This window comes from Mobula birostris, chromosome 32, assembly GCF_030028105.1.
Source record: "Mobula birostris isolate sMobBir1 chromosome 32, sMobBir1.hap1, whole genome shotgun sequence".
NCBI lineage: Eukaryota > Metazoa > Chordata > Chondrichthyes > Myliobatiformes > Myliobatidae > Mobula > Mobula birostris.
Genome location: NC_092401.1, coordinates 8,223,713 through 8,233,506, shown reverse-complemented (window position 1 = coordinate 8,233,506; position 9,794 = coordinate 8,223,713). Strand labels below are relative to the sequence as shown.

The 9,794-nt window shown below is 42.0% G+C and overlaps 1 long non-coding RNA gene across 1 annotated transcript; it reads left to right on the top strand.

The window, feature by feature from the left end:
* The first annotated feature begins 414 nt into the window (after window positions 1-414).
* On the top strand, window positions 415-9,468 carry LOC140191214 (uncharacterized). The gene is made up of 3 exons (XR_011883787.1): window positions 415-574; window positions 3,395-3,462; window positions 8,881-9,468. It is a non-coding gene; the product is annotated as an uncharacterized lncRNA (long non-coding RNA).
* The last annotated feature ends 326 nt before the right edge of the window (window positions 9,469-9,794 follow it).

Sequence of the window (9,794 nt, the reverse complement as noted above, 5' to 3'; positions counted from 1 at the left end):
TTTCATAATGAGTTTTATGTCAGTACTTTCCGGACTCTGTTGTGCATTTACTAAACTCTTTTCATCACTTCAGAGTGTGATGTGTTGTCTTTCTTTGAATCTGTGATGGATGGGGGAATGTGTTTGGTTTTGATATTTAGAACTTTCCTCGTGGTATGATTATGTTATCTTTACTGCCGAATTTGAATGAGGTTTCTGAATGTGTTGAACCTCTGTCAACGACCAATACTATCTGCTTTAAGGTACAGGAAACATTTGTACTGCTTGAGCCATGTCTGATTTGTGGTTTAATGACAGATTTGTACACTTTAAGGGTATGAGCAAGAAAATAACTTCTGCATAAATTAACCACGTGATGAGTAATGATTAGCTGTAACTTGTGTTGTTGTAGGAAAGCATCATCCTTCATTGGAACCTCTGCCGCCCAGATCATGCTCTCTTCATGCTGCTGTCATCAGGAAGAAGATACAGGGACCTCAGGATCCACGCCATCCGGTTCAGGAAAAGATATTATCCCCCCAACTACCAGGCTCCTGAGCAAGAAGGGGTCACTTTCAAGGACTCTTCATCTCAGGTTCTTGATATTTATTGCTTATTTATTTTACCTTCTTCTTTTCATTCGCATTTACATTTTTTGTGTTTTGTTTTTGCACACCGGTTGTTGTCCGCCCTGTTGGCTGCAGTCTTTCATCCATTCTGTTGTGCTTCTCGTACTTTCGGTGATTTCCCACAAGAAAGTGACTCCCAGGGTTGTATATGATGACAATACAAATACACTGATAATACATTTACTTTGTATTTTAGATTTTTCTTGATTATGTCTTGCTGCAAGATCAAGCAAGTACTATGAAGGGAAATTAGGGAACTTAGTTCATGTTCCTGTTGTAAAATTGCAGCAATTTGATCAGAATTTAATTTTATTAATTTTCCCCTAAACACTCTAATGTACACTCAGAGGCCACTTACCTGACAAGGTGCCCACTGAATGTATGTTTGTGGTCTTCTGCTGCTGTAGCCCAACCACTTCAAGGTTTAACGCTCTTCTGCACACCACGATTGTAGCGCGCGGTCATTTGAGTTAGTCACCTTCCTGTCAGTTTGAACCAGTCTGGCCATTTTCCCCAGACCGCTCTCATTAACAAAGAGTTTTCACCCACAGAACTGCTGCTCAAAGGATTTTTATTTTTGTTTTTCTCTTTGTAAACTCTAGAGATGGCCATGAATGAAAATTCCAGGAAATCAGCAGTTTATGAGATACTAAAACCTCCCTGCCTGCACCAATTTCCACAGTCAAAGTCACCCAGATTATATTCCTTCCCCTTTCTGGTGCTTGGTCTGAACAATAGCTGAATCTCTTGACCATGTCTGCATGCTTTTATACAGCTAATGAGTTGCTGCCACACGACTGGCTGATTAGATATTTCCATTAACGAGCAGGTGTACCTAATAAACTGGCCACTGAGTATGATTTCACTGTTCCTCTGAAGGGAAAATGCCGTGCTTAGTGCAAGCATGTGTTTGAGCTGATTTTTGACTGAATAATATTGCCAGTGGGCATGAAGTCGCACCCTGGTAAAGTATGCATTGAATAGAAAGTAGAATAACAACTTTCAGAATCAGAATTAGGTTTAATATCAGCTGCGTATGTTGTGAAATTTGTTAACTTTGCAGCAATGCAATACATAATAATAGAGAGCGAAAAACTTACAGTAAGTATATATATAAATAGCTAAATAAATAGTGCAAAAATAAAAATAATAATAAGTATTGAGGTAGTGTTCATGGGTTCAATGTCCATTCAGAAATCGGATGGCAGAGGGGAAGAAGCTGTTCCTGAATCACTGAGTGTGTGCCTTCAGGCTCCTGTACCTCCTTCCTGATGGTAACAATGAGAAGAGGGCATGTCCTGGGTGGTGGGGAGCCTTAGTGATGGCTGCTGCCTTTTTGAGTCATTGTTCCGTGAAGATGTCCTGGATGTTATGGAGGCTGGTGTCCATGGTGGATCTGACTGAGTTTACAACTCTCTGCAGCTTACTTCTATCCTGTGCGGTAGCCGCCCCTCCCATATAGGCACTAACGCAGCCCGTTGGAATGCTCTCCATTTCCACCTCTGTAGAAGCTTGAGTGTGTTTTTTGGTTACATGCTAAATCTGCTCAAACTCATGATGAAATATAACCGCAGTCTTGCCTTCTTTATAGCTTTGAGTGACAAGCTGCAAAATTAATGGCTCATGATCTTTCGAGTCTGCCTGTCATCTCTGAAATCCAGGCTAAACAACTGGGCTCACTCTCCCACCTGCTCTCCTCACCTCACACACACTGATCTCCACACCCTGTGAGACACACGCCCCTGGGCCACTGCCAGAGAGGTGTACGTTAATGGTAAGACAGAGCAGCCTTATAGTGAAGGAAAAAACATCATGAGTAAGATTTCGGGGAGGTTGACACAAAAAAAGCACAAATATTGTAAACTGATACCAAAAAAAAATCAAATTTCTCAAGGATCTCAACAGGTCAGGTCACATCCATGGGGGCAGAGGGATGGATGACACTTTAGATTTATTCTCGGTATCAAGACCGAATATTGGGTATTAAAGAAAATGCATTAAAAATTTTAAAGGGAAAAGATATCTATCAGGCATTTCTGGCAGTTGACTACCTTGTTCAATGACGGTGTGGGGAAATAGAGCAGCCCTCTGCCTTTGAACAGAAAATACTACAAAAGGTAGTGGATTCGGCCCAGTATGGGGAGAGCCCTCCCAAGCACTGATGAAACACTGTGACAGGAAAGCAGCATCCATCATCAGAGATCCTCATCTCCCAGGGGCCTTGTTCTTTTCTCACTGCTGCCATCAGGTAGAAAGTACAAGAGCCTCAGGACTGACACCACCAGGTTCGAGAACAGTTGCTACCCGTCAACCACCAGGCTCTTAAACAATGGGATTAACTACACTCACTTGTCCCGTCATTGAAATGTTCGTACAACCAATTCTAAGAATTCTAAGAAGTCTTTGTCTTCTTATCTCATGTTCTCATTAATTATTGCTATTCATTTGCACAATTTGTTGTCTTCTGCACTCTGGTTGATCTTTCATTGATTCTGCTATAGTTACTATTCTATAGGTTTGTTGAGTATGCTCACAGGAAAATAAATCTCAGGGTTGTATATGGTGATATATATGTGCTCTGATAATAAATGTTACTTTGACTTTGACTTTGACTTAATGCTTGATCTGAGTTGGATATGCAAATCCATCTTCCTCTCAAAGAAGTCAGCAACAATGTTGATTCAGCGCTAACCCTGTGAATTGTTGCATGAGAATTGTTCAGCTGTCAGCATATGTTCTGTGGCAATGAAAACCACTGATATTTCAATCAGCCTCTTTCTGCTTAGCAAGGTGTAAAGACTGCTACGTCACTGGACCAGTGCTTCGGTCTCACTTGGAGGAAAAAGGTTCAAAGGTAAGCTTGACCAATTCGCTGATTGTACGTAGATTGGTAGGAAAATGACATAAGGCTGCTGGGAATGGATACTGTAGATATGTTGAGTGAATGGGAAGATATCTGGCAAATGTGGTTGAATGCGAGACAATGAGAAATTGTCCATTTTAGACCATAACACCATAAAACATAGGAGCAGAATTCAATCCATCAAGCCTGCTCCACCATTCCATCATGACTGTTTCATTATCACACACAACTCCATTCTCCTTCTTTCACCCCTTAACCCCTTTCCCAAAAACCTATCAACCTCCACTTTAAATATACCCAGTGACCTGGCCTCCTCCATATCTGCCTGTGGCAATGAATTTGGCAGATTCACCACTCTGGCTGAAGAAATCCCTTCTCATCTCTGTTCTAGATGGACATCCTTCTATTCTGAGGATGTGCCCCCTGGTCCTAGGCTCCCCCACCATAGGAAACATTTTCTTTTGGCAAGAGATTTAAAAAAAGAAGCATAAAAGTTCAAAGTAAATTTTATTATCAGAATACATACATGTCATCACATACGACCCTGAGATTTGTTTTCCTGTGGGCATAGTCAGCAAATCTATAGAATAGTAACTATAACAGGATCAACGAAAGATCAAGTTGAGCGTAAAACAACAAACTGTGCAAATGCTACTTATTTATATTTGCATTTGCAATAAATAACAGGAACATGAAATAACAAGATAAGGAGCCCTTAAAGTGAGATCATTGGCTGTGGGAACATCTCAATAGATGAGTGTAGTCATCTTCTTTTGTTCAAGAGCCTGATGGTTGAGGGGTAGTAACTGTTCTTGAACCTGGTGGTGCGAGTCCTGGGGCTCTTTCTTGATTGTAGAGTTTGAAGATGCACTTGGATGTTCTTGTACATGATTCATAAAAGACTCGTTTTCAGGTACAACAAATTATTAAGAAATCAAAGTGAACGTTATTTATTGTGAGAGGAATTGAATACAAAAACAGGGAAGTTATGCTTCAGTTATTGAAGGAATTGGAGAAATCATTTTTTGACTGCTGGTATAGTATTGGTCTTCTTATTTGAGGAAGAATGTCAATACATTATGACAATAGGGAGAATATTTACTTGACCAGTACCTAGAATAGATGGGTTGAGTTATGAGGAAAAGCTTGTATCTACAACTTAGAGGAGTGAAAGAGGTCTTGATCAAAACGTATTGAGCGTATGAGAAAGAGTGGAGTGGAGAAGATGTTTCTACTTGTGGCAGAATCTAGTACTACAGGGCCACTATTTTTTAAAAAAGTGGCGGCCCACTTAATTTGTTTTATCTTGCAGTCCTTGAAATTCTCTTGCTGAAAGGGCAATACAAGCAGAGCCTTTAAAGCAGAGGTAGTTCCAAAATGTCTAAATAAACCAGAGATTTTACTCTTGAGAATGCAGGTTCAGTCATCGCTAGCGTCAGATGTTGCATCAAGGTCCGAGAGTGGAAAACAGACCGGTGTTCAGAGCTGTCTGCCGGCGTTTGACCCGTCTCCCTCTCTTCCCGCTACAACCATTGGGCTGAGTCGCAGGAGCCCCGGGTCCCACACCGCTAGGTTGCCATACAGCTATCAGGCTCCTGGACGGGCTTCGCTCACCTCAGCACTGCGGCTGTGGGCTCACTTTCAGGGACTATGCATCTCACGTTCTCGTTACTATTTGTTTATTTCACGATTTGCCCTTTTTTGCACATTGAATGCTTGTCGATCTTTGTTATGTGTGGCTTCTCGTGGATCCTATTGTTTTTCTTTGTTTTGTGGGCGCCTGCAAGAAGATGAATCTCAAGGTTGTTTATGATTGTTTATACTTTGATGATAAATTTGAACTTTGAACTTTGAGATTTATACCTGATGAACAGGTATAGAGATGTTGTTTGGCCAGAGAAGGTGGTTAGGGGTCAGGTTATGATTTAGGGACCTGGATATAGGGTCATTTGAGAACAGGACAGAGTCTAAGCCTCCACTCTGCATTCAAAGGCTAGTGGTATGGGCATGGTTGGATTTTGGGCTGGCATACCGGCGACTACGTTCAGGGTCCTGACAATGATGACACCACAGTTTAAGGCCTAGCTTTCAGGCTCTCATCATTGGCGAGTCCGGTATTCGAGGCCTGGAGTTTGGGCCCTCATCCATGGTCCTCATCATTGGCGAGTTCAGCGCACGAGGCCTGGAGTTCAGGCCCTCATCCCTAGTGCTCATCATTGGTGGGTCCAGCATTTGAGGCCTGGAGTTTGGACCCTCATCCACGGTCCTTATTTTTTCATCATCGGTGAGAATTGGGCCAGTGCCGGAGAGTGAAGCCTGAAAGTTGATTGGAGGTCCAGATCAAAGCCTGAAGATTGATTGAAGGTACAGAAGTCAAGGCCTGAAAGCTGAAGCCCCAGTATGCAAGTCTCCACAAGTCTGTGGGGTAAGTCAGGGCCTAGTGTCTGCGAACCCATAATTTGGAGAACTGTCTGTGTGCGTGGATGGGTGGGAGGTTGCTGGGGGAGGGGGAGCAATGAGGCATGTTTTGTCGTTGTTGCCTTGTTTGTTGTTTTCTGTGCTGTTCTGCTAGGTTGGCCCCGGAATGGGTGGTGACATTTGCATGCTGTCTTTAGTACATCCCTGGGTGTGTTGGTTGGTGTTGTGTATTTAATATTTCAGTAATATTTGAGTAATATTGTAGATATATTGTTTGATTGAGCATTCTTTGTTGTTTGCATAGATTATTACTGGTTATATGTTCGTTTAAAGTAAAAACGAAGCTAGACTTGCACTCTTGGTGACTTAATTTTCCTTTCAATTAGTTTTTGTGTTCTGGATTACAAATCATAAGCGTGGTGACAAGGAAGTTTTAAACAAACCAGAAATGACAGCCTACCTGCTGAAGCACGGAAATACACTCAAGTTAAATAAACAGAGCAGTGCGTGTCTTTTCAGAAAAGGAGAACGAGATGAAAGGGTTAAAGAAAAGGCAGGAAACAGATATATTCATGGGTTTATAAACAGTGAGTACTGGGTGATAATAAGAATACATTTAAAAACAAGAGCAGAAGTGGCTGGCTACATTGGAAAGATTAACACATTAGATTGCACAAGAGACAACGGGATCTTGTAATCTGAGTGAATTGAGCAGTATTTTGAAGTAAGTGAAATAATCAATGAGAAGCAGGTGCCAGTTTTGCTGAGTGCATTGGGTGGAAAGACATACAGTTTAGTTAGGAGTCTGACTCCTCCAACTAAACCAGCCGAAATGAGCTTTGCTGATATCTTAAAAGTAATGCAGGAACATTTAGAACCAAAACAATTGTTGATTGGAGAACACTTTAGGTTTCAGGAGCAGAATTAAAAGGAAGGGGACTCCGAGCACTGTGAGGGTCATGTTCTTTGACTTCTCCAGTGCGTTCAACACTATCCACACTGCTCTGCTGGGGGACAAGCTGACAGCAATGCAGGTGGATGCTTCCCTGGTATCATGGATTCCTGACTACCTGACTGGCAGACCACAGTACGTGTGCTTGCAACACTGTGTGCCCGCCAGAGTGATCAGCAGCACTGGGGCTCCACAGGGGACTGTCTTTTCTCCCTTTCTCTTCACCATTTACACCTCAGACTTCAACTACTGCACAGAGTCTTGTCATCTTCAGAAGTTTTCGGATGACTCTGCCATAGTTGGATGCATCAGCAAGGGAGATGAGGCTGAGTACAGGGCTACTGTAGGAATCTTTGTCACATGGTGTGAGCAGAATTATCTGCAGCTTAATGTGAAAAAGACTAAGGAGCTGGTAGTAGACCTGAGGAGAGCTAAGGTACCGGTGACCCCTGTTTCCATCCAGGGGGTTAGTGTGGACATGGTGGAGGATTACAAATACCTGGGGATAGGAATTGTGAATAAACTGGACTGGTCAAAGAACACTGAGGCTGTCTACAAGAAGGGTCAGAGCCGTCTCTGTTTCCTGAGGAGACTGAGGTCCTTTAACATCTGCCGGACGATGCTGAGGATGTTCTACGAGTCTGTGGCGGCCAGTGCTATCATGTTTGCTGTTGTGTGCTGGAGCAGCAGGCTGAGGGTAGCAGACACCAACAGAATCAACAAACTCATTCGTAAGGCCAGTGATGTTGTGGGGATGGAACTGGACTCTCTGACGGTGGTGTCTGAAAAGAGGATGCTGTCTAAGTTGCATGCCATCTTGGACAATGTCTCCCATCCACTACATAATGTACTGGGTGGGCACAGGAGTACATTCAGCCAGAGACTCATTCTACCGAGATGCAACACATAGGAAGTCATTCCTGCCTGTGGCCATCAAACTTTACAACTCATCCCTTGGAGGGTCAGACACCCTGAGCCAATAGGCTGGTCCTGGACTTATTTCATAATTTACTGACATAATTTACATATTACTATTTAACTATTTATGGTTCTATTATTATTTATTATTTATGGTGCAACTGTAACAAAAACCAATTTCCCCCAGGATCAATAAAGTATGACTATGACTATGACTATGACTATGTTAGTGTATGTGTCTGAACTGAAGAGATCTTCTGAGTATTGTCAATCCAATGATTAATTTGTGGAATCTTACAAGGAAACATTCAAAAAAGACTTCTAAGTGAAGTACAATTTACATTTAAAAGAGCAGTTAAAATTACCGTATCAATGGAAACAGCAGACAGAGATGCAATTAAGCTGCAGTCAGGAATGAAGGTGAGCGTGAACAAAATTGCAATGTAAACAGAAACCGGCCTGGCTGAACAAATTGTGTTACCTTTGTGACAGGGTCTCACATACACCAGACCAATGTAGGTTTAAAGGTGAATCTTGCAGAAAAGGCAACAAAGTTGGACACATACAAAGATCATGTCGGGCAGACAAAAGCAAAAAGCACAGGGAAGAGAGAAAAGATAAAAAATTAAATTGCAGTTTCAAAAAGAGCAGTAATCTGTATACTTTTGATTTAAAAAAAAATCTGATAATAATGAGAGTGACACAGGGCTAAGTAGAGTAACACCCACAACATGCTGAAGGAATTTAGCAGGCCAGGCAGCATCCAGAGTAATAATCAAATCACAAACAAGAGAACCCAGCATCTGCAGATTTCCTCTTGTCCAGGAACTAAGTAGACCTGAGATCTATAATATAAAGGCTAACAGTAGACAAGCAATATGGCTTACACTAGAAGTGAACAATGAATGAATTAAAATGGAATTGGACACCAGCTTGGCTATTTCAGTCATTCCACAAAATGTGTTTGAACAGCTTTTTCATGGTACTGAAGATATCCAACAAAGAACTTATACTGAAGAAAAGATAACTCCTGCTTTCCATATAACTCAGGTCCTCCAGACCCAGCAATTTCTGTAAAATAAATCCCATTGTGACCCTTAATGTTTTTTTTAAACTTCCAGGAAACTAAAGATAACTCATTTGAAGAGAAAGAGGAACTTGTCATCAAAGAGTTAATAATTTGAACAAGTTCTGATTAAGACGGTTCTCTGCAGAAGTCGGCTATTTTTGGTAAAATGAATTGGCTTCCTAGAATTCTGTCGGAGGTGACTGAAGCACGACAAGACACCAGAGGAGCAGCCGTTTCTGACCCCCATTTCAGACAAAGCCTGTGATTATCTTTCACAACGCTGTAAATATGGACAAAATAATGCTGGTGTCGTGAAGTTTTACCGTCCTTTAACTGTGCTGTGTGTGTACATAGGCTGACATTGTGAGCGTCTGATTAGGCAGAATCACTCAATACTGACTGCAAAAATACTCAGCAAACTCATACCGGCTTGCTTTAGCAGGTATCAGCAGCTGAATCTCTCTGGTTAAAACAGAATAAGGTACAATTGAAGAAGATTCAACATTTATAAGGTGCGCTCTTATTTTTAAATGTCAGCACTTCTGTCACCCTTCTCATATGCGATACCAATAACTCCTTCATCCGGTGGTCTAATTTCTATGAAGCCACATAAAAGCTATCAGTGATTGTGGTTACAAAGCAGGGCAATAAATAAAAATACAAATCCTGAGTCCTGATGAATGAACATTGCATATTTATTTCTTTCCATGAGACTCTGGCTTACACAACGGGCACACAAAATCCTGGAGGAACTCAGCAGGCTGGGCGGCATCTACGGAAAAGAGTAACAGTCACTTGATCGACCAAGGGAAGCACCTCCAGGAGGACCACAACCTTGTCGTTGGGTTTGGAGACTTGCGTGCCTCAATGACCTGGAGAGCGATTTTAGCTGGAGTCAGGGCTTTATGCTTTGGCTCTTGGTAGGGTCGCCCATGCCAAACAGGTCAAAAGGTAGAGGCCAGACTA